We start from the raw sequence: 17,085 nt of genomic DNA, 5'->3' as shown, positions 1-17,085 counted from the left end.
GCCCCCCACCCACCCCCCGGTAATTGACCTCTCCACGAGGGGAAACTGGTCCTTCCTGTACTCTAGCTCTGACCTAACTAGTGTTCTATAGATTTCCAGTGTAACCTCCCAGCTCTTATATTCTATGCCTTGGCTAATAAAGGTAAGTATCCCGTATGCCTTCTTGATCAGCTTATCTACCTGTCCAGCCACCTTCAGGGATCTGTGGACATGCACTCCAAGGATCCTCACTTCCTCGACACTTGTCAGTATCCTGCTATTTATTGTGTATTCCCTTGCCTAGTTAGCCTTCCCCAAATGCATTACCTCACACCTCTCCAGAATGAACTCCATTTCCCACAATTCTGCCCACCTGACTTGTCCATTGAGGAGCAGAGATCTGCGGCGGGACAGGGTCCAGAGATTACAGAGATTGGGGGTGGGAGGGTTGGGGGGGGGGGGGGAGGGGTGGCGTGCACTGCAAACCACGGAGGGACTTGAAAACAAGAATGAGAATTTTTGAAAAGCAATGGGCTGGATTTTACTGTGGGCTTTGGGACCTCAACATCAGGACCAAATGGGAGTCCTGACCCTGCACTTGCCGGAAGCTCCGCCCACCAGCACAATCTTCCCAGAGGCAGCAAATTGCCTCCGCGTTCACCATCCTATTAAGGATGGTGGGAGGGCTCTCGATGCGGCTAGCCCAATCAGAGGGCCGGCAGCTCTGAAGAATTGGCAGTACCGCCTAGAGAGGTGGGCGCTGCTGAGGCATATCTGGGACCACAAGGGCACCTCAATATCACCAGTGGCAATATAGCCCTAACTGGGTCCTTAATGATGATAATTAGCTGCCCTCCTCTGGAATCCTTGTGGCACTCCACTAGTTACAGCCTGCCAACTTGAAAATGTCCCATTTATCCCTACTCTCTGCTTCCTGTCTGTTAACCAATCCTCAATCCATACTAATATATTACCCCCTTGAGTCCTTATCTTGCTGATTAAACTTTTGTGTGGCACCTTATCGAAGGCCTTTTGGAAATCCATGTATACTGTATCAACTGGTTCCTCTTTATCGACCCTACGAGCTACATCCTCAAAAAACTCAATAAATTGTCAAACAGGATTTCCCTTTAGTAAAATCATGTTGACTTGTTCTAATTATATTGTGCTTTTCTAAGTGCATTAAGACTTCCTTAATAATAGATACCAGCATTTTATCAATGACCAATGTCAGGCTAACTGGCCTGTAGTTGGGTTTTTTCTCTTCCCTCCTCACTTGAATCGAGGTGTTACATTTGCTATCCATGAGGATCATTCTAGAATTAAGGGAATTTTGGAAAATCATAATGCATCCACTATTTCTGCAGCTACCTCTACCATCCTAGGATGCAGGTCATCAGGTTCTGGAGATTCAAAGAACAAAGAACAGTACAGCACAGGAACAGGCCATTCGGCCCTCCAAGTCTGTGCCGATCTTGATGCCTGTCTGAACTAAAACCTTCTGCACTTCTGGGGACCGTATCCCTCTATTCCCATCCTATTCATGTATTTGTCAAGATGCCTCTTAAATGTCGTTATCGTACCTGCTTCCACCACCTCCCCTGGCAGCAAGTTCTAGGCACTCACCACCCTCTGTGTAAAGAACTTGCCTCGCCCATCCCCTCTAAACATTGCCCCTCGCACCTTAAACCTATGTCCCCTAGTAACTGACTCTTCCACCCTGGGAAAAAGCTTCTGACTATCCACTCTGTCCATGCCGCTCATAACTTTGTAAACCTCTATCATGTCGCCCCTCCACCTCCGTCGTTCCAGTGAAAACAATCCGAGTTTATCCAACCTCTCCTCATAGCTAATTCCCTCCAGACCAGGCAACATCCTGGTAAACCTCTTCTGTACCCTCTCCAAAGCCTCCACGTCCTTCTGGTAGCGTGGTGACCAGAATTGCACGCAATATTCTAAGTGTGGCCTAACTAAAGTTCTGTACAGCTGCAGCATGACTTGCCAATTTTTATACTCTATGCCCCGACCGATGAAGGCAAGCATGCCGTATGCCTTCTTCACTACCTTATCCACCTGCGTTGCCACTTTGCGACCTGTGGACCTGTACGTCCAGATCTCTCTGTCTGTCAATACTCCTAAGGGTTCTGCCATTGACTGTATACCTCCCACCTGCATTAGACCTTCCAAAATGCATTACCTCACATTTGTCCGGATTAAACTCCATCTGCCATTTCTCCGCCCAAGTCCCCAAACGATCCATATCCTGCTGTATCCTCTGACAATCCTCACTATCCTTAACTCCACCAACCTTTGTGTCGTCCGCAAACTTACTAATCAGACCAGCTACATTTTCCTCCAAATCATTTATATATACTACAAACAGCAAAGGTCCCAGCACTGATCCCTGTGGAACACCACTAGTCACATCCCTCCATTCAGAAAAGCACCCTTCCACTGCTACCCTCTGTCTTCTATGACAGAGCCAGTTCTGTATCCATCTTGCCAGCTCACCTCTGATCCCGTGTGACTTCACCTTTTGTACCAGTCTGCCATGAGGGACCTTGTCAAAGACTTTACTGAAGTCCATATAGACAACATCCACTGCCCTTCCTTCATCAATCATCTTCGTCACTTCCTCAAACAACTCAATCAAATTAGTGAGACACGACCTCCCCTTCATAAAACCATGCTGCCTCTCGCTAATAAGTTCGTTTGTTTCCAAATGGGAGTAAATCCTGTCCCAAAGAACCCTCTCTAATAATTTCCCTACCACTGATGCAAGGCTCACCAGCCTATAATTTCCTGGATTATCCTTGCTACCCTTCTTAAACAAAGGAACAACATTGGCTATTCTCCAGTCCTCTGGGGCCTCACCTGTAGCCAATGAGGATGCAAAGATTTCTGTCAAGGCCCCAGCAATTTCTTCCCTTGCTTCCCTCAGTATTCTGGGGTAGATCCCATCAGGCCCCGGGGACTTATCTACCTTAATGCTTTGCAAGAGACCCAACACCACCTCCTTTTTGATAACGACATGACCCAGACTATCTACACTCCCTTCCCTAGACTCATCATCCACCAAGTCCTTCTCTTTGGTGAATACTGATGCAAAGTACTCATTTAGTACCTCACCCATTTCATCTGGCTCCACACATAGATTCCCTCCTCTGTCCTCGAGTGGGCCAACCCTTTCCCTGGTTACCCTCTTGCTCTTTACATACGTATAAAAAGCCTTGGGATTCTCCTTAATCCTGTTTGCCAATGACTTTTCATGACCCCTTTTAGCCCTCCTGACTCATAGAACATAGAACAGTACAGCACAGTACAGGCCCTTCAGCCCACGATGTTGTGCCGACCCTTTAACCTACTCTAAGATCAAACTACCTACATACCCTTCATTCTACTATCATCCATGTACCTATCCAAGAGTCGCTTAAATGTCCCTAATGTATCTGCTTCTACTACCACCGCTGGCAGTGCATTCCACGCACCCACCACTCTCTGTGTAAAGAACCTACCTCTGACATCTCCCCTAAACCTTCCTCCAATCACCTTAAAATTATGCCCCCTGGTGATAGCCCTTTCCGCCCTGGGAAAAGGTCTCTGGCTATCCACTCTATCTATGCCTCTCATCATCTTGTACCCCTCTATCAAGTCACCGCTCATCCTTCTTCGCTCCAATGAGAAAAGCCCTCCCTCAACCTTTCTTCGTAAGACATGCCCTCCAGTCCAGGCAGCATCCTGGTAAATCTCCTCTGCACACTCTCTAAAGCTTCCACATCCTTCCTATAATGAGGCGACCAGAACTGAACACAATATTCCAAGTGTGGTCTAACCAGGGCTCTATAGAGCTGCAGCATAACCTCGTGGCTCTTAAACTCAATCCCCCTGTTAATGAAAGCCAACACACCATACGCCTTCTTAACAATCCTATCAACTTGGGTGGCAACTTTGAGGGATCTATGGACGTAGACCCCAAGATCCCTCTGTTCCTCCACACTGCCAAGAATCCTGTCTTTAAGCCTGTATTCTGCATTCAAATTCGACCTTCCAAAATGAATCACTTCACACTTTTCCAGGTTGAACTCCATCTGCCACTTCTCAGCCCAGTTCTGCATCCTGTCAATGTCCCGTTGCAACCGACAACAGCCTTCCACACAATCCACAACTCCAGCAACCTTTGTGTCATCAGAAAACTTACTAACCCAGCCTTCCAATTCCTCATCCAAGTCGTTTATAAAAATCACAAAGAGCAGATGTCCCAGAACAGATCCCTACGGAACACCACTGGTCACCGAGCTCCAGGCTGAATACTTTCCATCTACTACCACCCTCTGTCTTCTATGGGCCAGCCAATTCTGTATCCAGACAGCGAAATTTCCCTGGACCCCATGCCTCCTTACTTTCTAAATGAGCCTACCATGGGGAACCTTATCAAATGCCTTGCCAGAAAGAACAAAGAACAAAGAAAATTACAGCACAGGAACAGGCCCTTCGGCCCTCCAAGCCTGCGCAGTTCCAGATCCTCTATCTAAACATGTCGCCTATTTTCTAAGGGTCTGTATCTCTTTGCTTCCTGCCCATTCATGTATCTGTCTAGATACATCTTAAAAGACGCTATCGTGCCCGCGTCTACCACCTCCGCTGGTAACGCGTTCCAGGCACCCACCACCCTCTGCGTAAAGAACTTTCCACGCATATCCCCCCTAAACTTTTCCCCTCTCACTTTGAACTCGTGACCCCTAGTAATTGAATCCCCCACTCTGGGAAAAAGCTTCTTGCTATCCACCCTGTCTATACCCCTCATGATTTTGTACACCTCAATCAGGTCCCCCCTCAACCTCCGTCTTTCTAATGAAAATAATCCTAATCTACTCAACCTCTCTTCATAGCTAGCGCCCTCCATACCAGGCAACATCCTGGTGAACCTCCTCTGCACCCTCTCCAAAGCATCTACATCCTTTTGGTAATGTGGCGACCAGAACTGCACGCAGTATTCCAAATGTGGCCGAACCAAAGTCTTATACAACTGTAACATGACCTGCCAACTCTTGTACTCAATACCCCGTCCGATGAAGGAAAGCATGCCGTATGCCTTCTTGACCACTCTATTGACCTGCGTTGCCACCTTCAGGGAACAATGGACCTGAACACCCAAATCTCTCTGTACATCAATTTTCCCCAGGACTTTTCCATTTATTGTATAGTTCACTCTTGAATTGGATCTTCCAAAATGCATCACCTCGCATTTGCCCTGATTGAACTCCATCTGCCATTTCTCTGCCCAACTCTCCAATCTATCTATATTTTGCTGTATTCTCTGACAGTCCCCTTCACTATCTGCTACTCCACCAATCTTAGTGTCGTCTGCAAACTTGCTAATCAGACCACCTATACTTTCCTCCAAATCATTTATGTATATCACAAACAACAGTGGTCCCAGCACGGATCCCTGTGGAACACCACTGGTCACACGTCTCCATTTTGAGAAACTCCCTTCCACTACTACTCTGTCTCCTGTTGCCCAGCCAGTTCTTTATCCATCTAGCTAATACACCCTGGACACCTGGACTTCACTTTCTCCATCAACCTACCATGGGGAACCTTATCAAACGCCTTACTGAAGTCCATGTATATGACATCTACAGCCCTTCCCTCATCAATCAACTTTGTCACTTCCTCAAAGAATTCTATTAAGTTGGTAAGACATGACCTTCCCTGCACAAAACCATGTTGCCTATCACTGATAAGCCCATTTTCTTCCAAATGGGAATAGATCCTATCCCTCAGTATCTTCTCCAGCAGCTTCCCTACCACTGACGTCAGGCTCACCGGTCTATAATTACCTGGATTATCCCTGCTACCCTTCTTAAACATGGGGACAACATTAGCAATTCTCCAGTCCTCCGGGACCACACCCATATAAAATCCATATACACCACATGCACTGCTCTTCCTTCATCAATGTGTTTTGTCACATCCTCAAAGAATTCAATAAGGCTTGTGAGGCATGACCTGCCCCTCACAAAGCCATGCTAACCATCTCTAATCAAACTATGCTTTTCCAAATAATCATAAATCCTGTCTCTCAGAATCCTCTCCAATAATTTGCTGACCACCGATGTAAGACTGACTGGTCTATAATTCCCAGGGTTATCCCTATTCCCTTTCTTGAACAAGGGAATAACATTTGCCACCCTCCAATCATCTGGTACTACTCCAGTGGACAGCGAGGACGCAAAGATCATCGCCAAAGGCGTGGCAATCTCTTGCCTCGCTTCCCGTAATAACTTTGGGTATATCCCGTCAGGCCCCGGGGACTTATCTATCCTCATGTCTTTCAAAATTTCCAGCACATCCTCCTTCTTAACATCAACCTGTTCGAGCATATCAGCCTGTTTCACGCTGTCCTCACAAACGACAAGGTCCCTCTCACTAGTGAATACTGAAGCAAAGTATTCATTAAGGACCTCCCCTACCTCCTCCGACTCCAGGCACAAGTTCCCTCCACTATCCCTGATCGGCCCTACCCTCACTCTGGCCATCCTCTTGTTCCTCACACAAGTGTAGAACGCCTTGGGATTTTCCTTAATCCTACCCGCCAAGACTTTTTCATGTCCCCTTCTAGCTCTCCTAAATCCATTCTTCAGTTCCTTCCTGGCTCCCTTGTAATCCTCTAGAGCCCTGTCTGATCCGTGCTTCCTCAACCTTAAGTAATCTTCCTTCTTCCTCTTGACTAGCTGTTCCACATCTCTTGTCATCCAAGGTTCCTTCACCCTACCATCCCTTCCTTGCCTCATCGGGACAAACCTATCCAGCAGTCGCAGCAAGTGCTCCCTAAACAACCTCCACATTTCTGTCGTGCATTTCCCGGAGAACATCTGTTCCCAATTTAAGCTCCCCAGTTCCTGCCTAATAGCATCATAATTCCCCCTCTCCCAATGAAATATTTTCCCATCCCGTCTGCTCCTATCCCTCTCCATGACTATAGTAAAGGTCAGGGAGTTGTGATCACTATCACCGAAATGCTCTCCCACCGAGAGATCTGCCACCTGGCCTGGTTCGTTGCCAAGCACCAAATCCAACATAGCCTCTCCTCTAGTCGGCCTATCTACATACTGGGTCAGGAAACCTTCCTGGACACACCTGACAAAATCTGCTCCATCCAAACTATTTGCACTAAGGAGGTTCCAATCAATATTAGGGAAGTTGAAGTCCCCCATGACAACAACCCTGTTACTTCTGCACCTTTCCAAAATCTGCCTCCCAATCTGTTCCTCCGTGTCTCTGCTGCTATTGGGGGGTCTATAGAAAACTCCCAATAAAGTGACTGCTCCTTTCCTGTTTCTGACTTCCACCCATACTGACTCAGTAGACAAACCCTCCTCGACGACCTCCCTTTCTGCAGCTGTGATACTATCCCTGATTAGCAATGCCACTCCCCACCTCTTTTACCTCCCTCCCTATTCCTTTTGAAACATCTAAACCCCGGAACATCCAACATCCATTCCTGCCCCTGTGATATCCAAGTCTCCATAATGGCCACAACATCGTAGCTCCAAGTACTGATCCATGCTCTAAGTTCATCACCCTTATTCCTGACACTTCTTGCGTTAAAATAGACACACTTCAACCCATCATACTGGCTGCAACTTTGCCCTGTCAACTGTCTAACCTTCCTCACAGACGCTCTGCACTCTGTATCTGCCTGTTCAACAGCTACCCTATCCACTGATCCGTAGCTCCGGTTCCTATCCCCCTGCCAAACTAGTTTAAACCCTCCCGAAGAGCTCTAGTAAACCTCCCGCCCAGGATATTGGTGCCCCTCCAGTTCAGATGCAACCCGTCCTTCTTGTACAGGTCCCACCTTCCCCAGAAGGTATCCCAATGATCCACATATCTGAAGTCCTCCCTCCTACACCAGCTCTGTAGCCACGTGTTCAGCTGCACTCGCTGTCTGTTTCTAGCCTCACTAGCACGTGGCACCGGTATCAATCCTGAGATTACTATCCTGCTCGTCCTGCCTTTTAGCTTCCAACCTAACTCCCTATATTCGCTTTTCAGGTCCTCATCCCTTTTTCTAGCTATGTCATTGGTACCGATGTGTACCACGACCTCTGGCTGCTCCCCCTCCCCCTTCAGAATCCTGTAGACTCGATCCGAGACATCCCTGACCCTGGCACCCAGGAGGCAACATACCATCCGGGAGTCTCGTTCGCGACCACAGAGTCTCCTGTCTGTTCCTCTATCCATTGAATCTCCTTGCTTAAGTTCCTTTCTACTGTCTTTATATTCCTCAAGGGCTTCGTCTGTTCCCAGCCTTCTAGCCCTTACGAATGCTTCCTTTTTCTTTTTGACTGGGCTCACAATATCCCTCATTATCCAAGGTTCCCGAAACTTGTCAAACTTATCCTTCTTCCTCACAGGAACATGCTGGGCCTGGATTCTAATCAACTGACGTTTGAAAGACTCCCACATGTCAGATGTTGATTTACCTTCAAACAGCTGCCCCCATTCTAAATTCTTCAGTTCCTGCCTAATATTGTTATAATTAGCCTTCCCCCAATTTAGCACCTTCACCTGAGGACTACTCTTATCCTTATCCACAAGTACCTTAAAACTAATGGAATTATGGTCACTGTTCCCGGAAATGCTCCCCTACTGAAACTTCGACCACCTGGCCGGGCTCATTCCCCAATACCAAGTCCAGTACGGCCCCATCCCTAGTTGGACTCTCTACATTTGTTTCAAGAAGCCCTCCTGGATGCTCCTTACAAATGCTGCCCCATCTAAGCCCCTAGCACTAAGTGACTCCCAGTCAATATAGGGGAAGTTAAAATCACCCATCGCTACAACCATGTTGCTTTTCCACCTTTCCAAAATCTGTCTACATATCTGCTCCTCTACCTCCCGCTGGCTGTTGGGAGGCCTGTAGTAAACCCCCAACATCGTGACTGCACCCTTCCTATTCCTGAGCTCCACCCATATTGCCTCGCTGCATGACCCCTCCGAGGTATCCTCCCGCAGTACAGCTGTGATATTCTCCATAACCAGTAATGCAACTCCCCCACCCCTCTTATATCCCCCTCTATCCCGCCTGAAGCTTCTAAATCCCAGAACATTTAGCTGCCAATCCTGTCCTTCCCTCAACCAAATCTCTGTAATAGCAACAACATCATAGTTGCAAGTACTAATCCAAGCTCTAAGTTCATCTGCCTTACCAGTTATACTTCTCACATTGAAACAAATGCACTTCAGACCACCAGTCCCGCTGTGCTCAGCAACATCTCCCTGCCTGCTCATCCTCTTAGTCTTACTGGCCTGATTTACTAGTTCCCCCTCAGTTATTTCACTTGCTGTCCTACTGCTCTGGTTCCCACCCCCCTGCCACACTAGTTTAAACCCGCCCGAGTGACGTTAGCAAACCTCGCAGCCAGGATATTTGTGCCCCTCCAGTTTAGATGCAACCTGTCTTTCTTGTACAGGTCCCATCTGTCCCTGAAGAGATCCCAATGATCCAGATATCTGAAACCCTCTCTTCTACACCAGCTGTTCAGCCACGTGTTTACCTGCAATATCTTCCTATTTCTAGCCTCACTGGCACATGGCACAGGGAGTAATCCTGAGATTACAACCCTATAGGTCCTGTCTTTTAACTTTCTACCTAACTCCCTAAACTCCCCCTGCAGGACCTCATCACACTTCCTGCCTATGTCGTTAGTACCGATGTGTACCACAACCTCTGGCTGTTCACCCTCCCCCTTCAGAATGCCGCCTGTCCGTTCAGAGACATCCTTGACCCTGGCACCAGGGAGGCAACATACCATCCTGGAGTCTCTTTCACGTCCACAGAAGCGCCTATCTGTGCCCCTGACTATAGAGTTCCCTATAACTATTGCTCTTCTACGCTTTGTCCCTCCCTGCTGAACAACAGTGCCAGCCGTGGTGCCACTGCTCTGGCTGCTGCTGTTGTTTTCCCCTGATAGGCCATCCCCCCCAACAGTATCCAAAACTTGTTAGCTTTTAGTCCCTTATGTTTCTCCAAAACTTTTTCTCCGCTGATATTAATTACCATAAGTTTCTTACTCTTCTTAACTCCTTGGTTACCCTCTATTTTTGGTATAGAATTTCTGTCTACTGTCTCTTCTCTAAGGAGAACAGCCTCAGCTTCTCAAACCTATTCACATAACTGAAGTTCCTTAGCGCCGGAACCATTCTCATGAACCTTTTTTGCACCCTCGTTAATGCCTTCACATCCTTCCTAAAGTGTGGTGTCCAGAATTGGACACGATACTCCAGTTAAGGCCAAACCAGTGTTTTATAAAGGTTCCTCATAACTTCCATGCTTTTGTACTTAATTTATAAAGCCCAGGATCCCACAGGCCTTTTTAACAACTTTCTCAACCTGCCCTGCCACATTCAACAATTTGTGCACATATACCCCCAGGTCCCTCTGCTCCTGCAACCCCTTTCAAATTGTATCCTTTATTTTGTACTACCTTTCCTCGTTCTTCCCACCAAAATGTATCACTGCACTAAATTTCATCTGCCACGTGTCCATCCATTCCTCTGTCACTATCATGGAATGATAAAATCATAGAACGTTTAAGGCACAGAAAGAGGCCACTTGGCCCATCGTGTCTGTGCTGGCCGAAAAACGATCCACCCAGCCTAATCGCACCTTCCAGCATTTGGTCCGTAGCCCTGCAGATTACGGCACTTTAGGTGCATATCCAGACTCCTTTTGAATGAGTTGAGGGTCTCTGCCTCAACTACCCTTTCAGGCAGTGAGATCCAGACCCCCATCACCCTCTGGGTAAAAAAGTTTTTCCTTATCTCCCTTCTAATTTTTCTACCAATCACTTTAAATCTATGCCCCCTCGTCACTGACCTCTCTGCTAAGGTGAATAGACTCTTCACCTCCACTTTATCCACGCCCCTCAAAATTTTGATTTCAATGAGATCTCCCCTCAGCCTTCTCTGTTCCAAGGAGAACTACCCCAGCCTTTCCAATATTTCCTCATAGCTGCATGTTTCCAGTCCTGGCAACATCCTCATAAATCTCCTCTGTACCCTCTCGAGTGCAATTACATCCTTTCTGTAATGAGGTGACCAGACACTTCTCCAGGTTGAATTCCATTTGCCACTTTGCTGCCCATCAATATCTTCCTGCAGCCTACAGCTATCCTCCTCGCTATCTACCACACGGCCAATCATTATGTCGTCTGCAAACTTCTTGATCAAGTCCAAATCGTTAATATATACCACAAAATGCAGCGGACCTAGTACTGAGCCCTGTGGAACGCCACCAGAAACAGTCCTCCAGTCACTAAAACACCAGTCAACAATTATCCTTTGTTTTCTGCCACTGAGCCAATTTTGTATCCACCTTGCTGCATTTCCCTGGATCCCATTAGATTTTATTTTTTTCACCAGTTTGCCATGTGGGACCTTGTCAAAAGTCTTGCTAAAATCTATGTAGACCACATCAACTGCACTACTCTCATCTATCTTCCTTGTTACTTCTTCAAAAAATTCAATCAAGTTGGTCAAACAAGATCTTCCCTTAACAAATCCATGCTGACTATCCCTGATTAACTGTGCCTTTTTAAGTGACAGTTTATCCTGTCTCTCAGAATAGATTCCAATAATTTGCTCACTACTGAGGTTAGACTGACTGGCCTGTAATTATTCGGTCTATCTCTCACTCCCTTTTTAAACAGAGGTACAACGTTGCAATTCTCCAATCCTCCAGCACCACACCTGTATCCAGTGAGGACTGGAAAATGATGGTCAGACCTTCTGTTATTTCCTCTCTTGCTTCTGGGGTACATTTTGTCTGGCCCTGGTGACTTACCAACTTTCAAGGATGCTAATCGCATTACTACTTCTCTCTCCCTATGTTTATCACATCCAATACTTCACACTCCTCCTCCTTAACTACAATATCTGCATCGTCCCCCTCTTTTGTGAAGACAGACGCAAGGTATTCATTAAGAACAATACCAATAACTTCTGCCCCTACACATAGGTTACCTTTTTGGTCTTTTATGAACCCTAGGCTCTCCTTAGTTATCCTCTTACTCTTAATGTATTGATAAAAACATCTTTGGGTTCACCTTGATTTTGCTCGCCAATCCTCCTCACAGTTCACAATACTTTCAAGTTTTGCGTCATCTGCAAATTGTGAAATAGTCCCCTGCACACCCAAGCCTAGGTCATTATTTGATAACACGAAAAGCAGGGGTACTAACACCAACCCCTGGGGAACCTCACTATATACACATAGTCATTTAGTAGTACAGAACTTGAGTATTGCTGAAACTTAATAGAATTCTTTGAGGAAGTGACAGTCTTACCAACTTAATAGAATTCTTTGAGGAAGTGACAAAGTTGATTGATGAGGGAAGGGCTGTAGATGTCATATACATGGACTTCAGTAAGGCGTTTGATAAGGTTCCCCATGGTAGGCTGATGGAGAAAGTCAAGTCGCATGGGGTCCAGGGTGTACTAGCGAGATGGATAAAGAACTGGCTGGGCAACAGGAGACAGAGAGTAGTAGTGGAAGGGCGTTTCTCAAAATGGAGACGTGTGACCAGTGGTGTTCCACAGGGATCCGTGCTGGGACCACTGTTGTTTGTGATATACATAAATGATTTGGAGGAAAGTATAGGTGGACTGATTAGCAAGTTTGCAGACGACACTAAGATTGGTGGAGTAGCAGATAGTGAAGGGGACTGTCAGAGAATACAGCAAAATATAAATAGATTGGAGAGTTGGGCAGAGAAATGGCAGATGGAGTTCAATCAGGGCAAATGCGAGGTGATGCATTTTGGAAGATCCAATTCAAGAGTGAACTATACAATAAATGGAAAAGTCCTGGGGAAAATTGATGTACAGAGAGATTTGGGTGTTCAGGTCCATTGTTCCCTGAAGGTGGCAACGCAGGTCAATAGAGTGGTCAAGAAGGCATACGGCATGCTTTCCTTCATCGGACGGGGTATTGAGTACAAGGGTTGGCAGGTCATGTTACAGTTGTATAGGACTTTGGTTTGGCCACATTTGGAATACTGCGTGCAGTTCTGGTCGCCACATTACCAAAAGGATGTAGATGCTTTGGAGAGGGTGCAGAGGAGGTTCACCAGGATGTTGCCTGGTATGGAGGGCGCTAGCTATGAAGAGAGGTTGAGCAGATTAGGATTATTTTCATTAGAAAGACGGAGGTTGAGGGGGGACCTGATTGTGGTGTACAAAATCATGAGAGGTATAGACAGGGTGGATAGCAAGAAGCTTTTTCCCCAGAGTGGGGGATTCAATTACTAGGGGTCACGAGTTCAAAGTGAGAGGGGAAAAGTTTAGGGGGGATATGCGTGGAAAGTTCTTTACGCAGAGGGTGGTGGGTGCCTGGAACGCGTTGCCAGCGGAGGTGGTAGACGCGGGCACGATAGCGTCTTTTAAGTTGTATCTAGACAGATACATGAATGGGCAGGAAGCAAAGAGATACAGACCCTTAGAAAATAGGCGACATGTTTAGATAGAGGATCTGGATCGGCGCAGGCTTGGAGGGCCGAAGGGCCTGTTCCTGTGCTGTAATTTTCTTTGTTCTTTGTTGTCGAAGCTTTCATCCTGCACTCATCAGGACAATCGCAAGAATAAACAATGTAAGGGAAATCAACAACTTGATACTGTACGAGAAGAGAGTGCTGATTGGTTGGCAAGTGAACTCTGATTAGTAGAGGCGTTGCCATGGCGAATGCACCAGTTTACAGCGACTGACAGTTAACTGCCAAGCTTTGTTTAAAATTTAAACCAGGCAGCCTGACTGTGATTGGTCAAGGCATAGCCCTGAGGAATGAACCAGCGAATGGCTGTCACTTATTCTGTTCAGCTGAAACAGGTGCAATGTTTGCACATATTCTTTCGGTCTGTAAAGAACATGGCCCTGTGTATTAATATATGTAGCTTCCAGTACGTGCAAATGCACCACACTGCGAGCCCTACTGACAATCTTAAATTGATTGTCACTGTAATTTTTAGCACACTGAGGATTATTTAACAAATGTTGTCCAATCGTGGAATCACATCTAATGGTGGACACTGTTTTGAGTTTTGCAAGCACGGGCTGGTTGGGTACGGCCTGTACCTTGCCCATTGCGAACAGCGGAAGGGACATGTTGTTTGATATGATCCACCAGTCTTTGGGACGTACGGCCTTTATATCTAGCATCACACTGGCATTGAAATTCATATATATCATTACTCATTTGTGTGATCGGCAGAGCGTCTTTTTGGCTTGACGGCAGCATCCTGATAGTGGTGAACACCACACGTGTTGCTACTGCATAGTAGCAGCGTGAAACCACTAGCATAACCTGTTGCTCAAATTTTTGGGATACATTACCCTTCCAGGGTAAATTGAGGTAGGCTGGGCACTTTTCAGGGCCGAAAAAGACGGCCTTAGGCCCGTTCATTAGTTTGCGTGATATACAGTGAAAAATGATCTGATCGGGGTAGCCAATTGTCACGCAGGATGTCTTTGATTCACCCTATTTCAGCATCAAGCTTGCATGGTGAGCAAATGGCTTGGGCCCTATTTGTGAGGTTGCCGATAAGGCCAATTTTATAGCACGTGGAACTGTTAGCATCGCAACACGTGTATTGACCAGTGTAGGTAGGCTTGTGGTAGACCGTGATAGAGAACCCCTTACCAGATTTCTCAACTAGTACATCAAGGAAAGGGAGTTCATTTGACTGCTCCATTTCAAAGGTGAATTTGAGCGCAGGATAGAGCCCATTAAAATGCGTAAGGAAATTATTACATGCAGCTGCGGATTCAAACGTAGCAAGCGTATCATCTACATATCGGAAATGTGCAAGAGGTAGGAGGTTAGGTGTCATTCCATCAAAGACACGTTTCTCATGAAACCCAAAGATGTTTGCGAGAGCTGGGCCTAGAGGGGATCCCATGGCAACACCATCTATTTGGGCATACATTGGTGTCCTTAAAACTGAACTCAACTGTGTGAGTAAAAGCAAAATACTGCGGATGCTGGAAATCTGAAACAAAAACAAGAAATGCTGGATTCACTCAGCAGGTCTGGCAGCATCTGTGGAAAGAGAAGCAGAGTTAACGTTTCGGGTCAGTGACCCTTCTTCGGAACGAAGAAGGGTCAACTGTGTGAGTTGTTGTTTTCCCTTACATTAGTTATTCTTGCAATTGTCCTGAAGAGTGCAAGACGTAAAACTTTGACAACATGTCTCTATTTTCAGCAATACACACGATATACCTTTCTCTAGTCGAAAAAAAATCGCTCACAACTGCTCTCTGTTTTCTGTCACTCAGTCAACTTTGTATCCATCCTGCCATGGTCCCTTTTATTCCATGGGCTCTAACTTTGCTGACAAGCCTGTTATATGTGTCACGCATATCGAAAGTGCGATGATACAACATTCACGGACTAACTCTGAAGAGTTATGAAAAAATCAGACTTTCTCTTATATTTTGAAAAGTGAACAATGGTCCAAATGGCCACTGAAAAGGGGATTGGCCTTTTGTGTATCCAAACAATCTGACAAAGACAAAGAACAAAGAACAGTACAGCACAGGAATAGGCCATTCGGCCCTCCAAGCCTGCGCCGATCTTGATGCCTGCCTGAACTAAAACCTTCTGCACTTCCGGGGACCGTATCCCTCTATTCCCATCCTATTCATGTATTTGTCAAGATGCGTCTTAAACGTCATTATCGTACCTGCTTCCACCATCTCCCCCGGCAACAAGTTCCAGGCACTCACCACCCTCTGTGTAAAGAACTTGCCTCGCACATCCCCTCTAAACTTTGCCCCTCGCACCTTAACCTATGTCCCCTAGTAACTGACTCTTCCACCCTGGGAAAAAGCTTCTGACTATCCACTCTGTCCATGCCACTCATAACTTTGTAAACCTCTATCATGTCACCCCTCCACCTCCGTCGTTCCAGTGAAAACAATCCAAGTTTATCCAACCTCTCCTCATAGCTAATGCCCTCCAGACCAGGCAACATCCTGGTAAACCTCCTCTGTGCCCTCTCCAAAGCCTCCACGTCCTTCTGGTAGTGTGGCGACCAGAATTGCAATATTCTAAGTGTGGCCTAACTAAAGTTCTGTACAGCTGCAGCATGACTTGCCAATTTTTATACTCTATGCCCTACTCTAAGACAAAGGACAAATCTTCAATGCCAAAAGGTGTTAATGAAATCCATCTTACACCTATCCTAAAGACATTCCAGAGTTGAATGTCTTCTTCCCAAACAAAGGAGTTGTCAAGTAGCCACGTCCTGGGCCATTGTGTGATCACCATGGGTATGAAACCAGAATGTCTCTCACAACAGGGAGAGAGTGACAAACCCAGAAGGTGAAGCTACTTGTAACAGCAGGCATTCCAGCAAGTCAGAAAGCACATGCCCTGCTGAAAAAAATCCAATATCTACATTATACAGCAGAGAGAAGCTGGATGTGACCCACTATCTTCAACAGAACCTTCAATCAAAAGAGAAATCTATAATCATCTCAGGCCAGCATCCATCTAGACCGAGTCTCAAGAGAATTCAACAGGTTTATAGTAACCCTTCTCCCCCACAAAAAAAAAATCTCTTTCCCTTCTCGGTTTCTTCTTGTGTGTGAGTGTGTGTGCAAGCGAATGAGTGAGTGAATGAGATTGCAACAATCTCGGGATAAGGCGTATTGATCAATAAACAATTGAATTCCTGTTTTTAAAATCTGCAAGAAAATCTGTCGCTGCCTGTTTATTTGAAAAATAAAACCCCAAGGAGCTAAATTCTAATACAAATACATGTGGTGCGGTCAGTTGGGGCGTTGAACAGTGGGAAATACCCACATCACACCCGGTGGCTGTAACATGTGACACGTTATCAAATGCCTTTTGGAAAGATAAAAGCAAAATACTGCAGAAGCTGGATCTCTGAAATAAAAATAGAATGTTCTGGAAATTTCCAGCACTTTCTGCCTTTAGAAAGGAACAGCATAAAATTAATATTAATAACTGAGTTAGTATCTTAGTTAGAAGGAACGACATGAATTTGTATTGCAGCTTTCATAAGCTCAGGACATCC

General features: G+C 46.1%; 1 protein-coding gene across 2 annotated transcripts in view; it reads right to left on the bottom strand.

Moving 5' to 3' along the window:
* wdr97 (WD repeat domain 97) overlaps positions 1-17,085 on the bottom strand; it is a 141,367-nt gene that overhangs the window by 115,040 nt on the left and 9,242 nt on the right. The gene's annotated exons all lie outside the window — the stretch shown is intronic.

Source organism: Heterodontus francisci, chromosome 2, assembly GCF_036365525.1.
Source record: "Heterodontus francisci isolate sHetFra1 chromosome 2, sHetFra1.hap1, whole genome shotgun sequence".
In the NCBI taxonomy this organism is placed as follows: domain Eukaryota; kingdom Metazoa; phylum Chordata; class Chondrichthyes; order Heterodontiformes; family Heterodontidae; genus Heterodontus; species Heterodontus francisci.
This window is presented reverse-complemented; position numbering and strand designations above follow the sequence as displayed.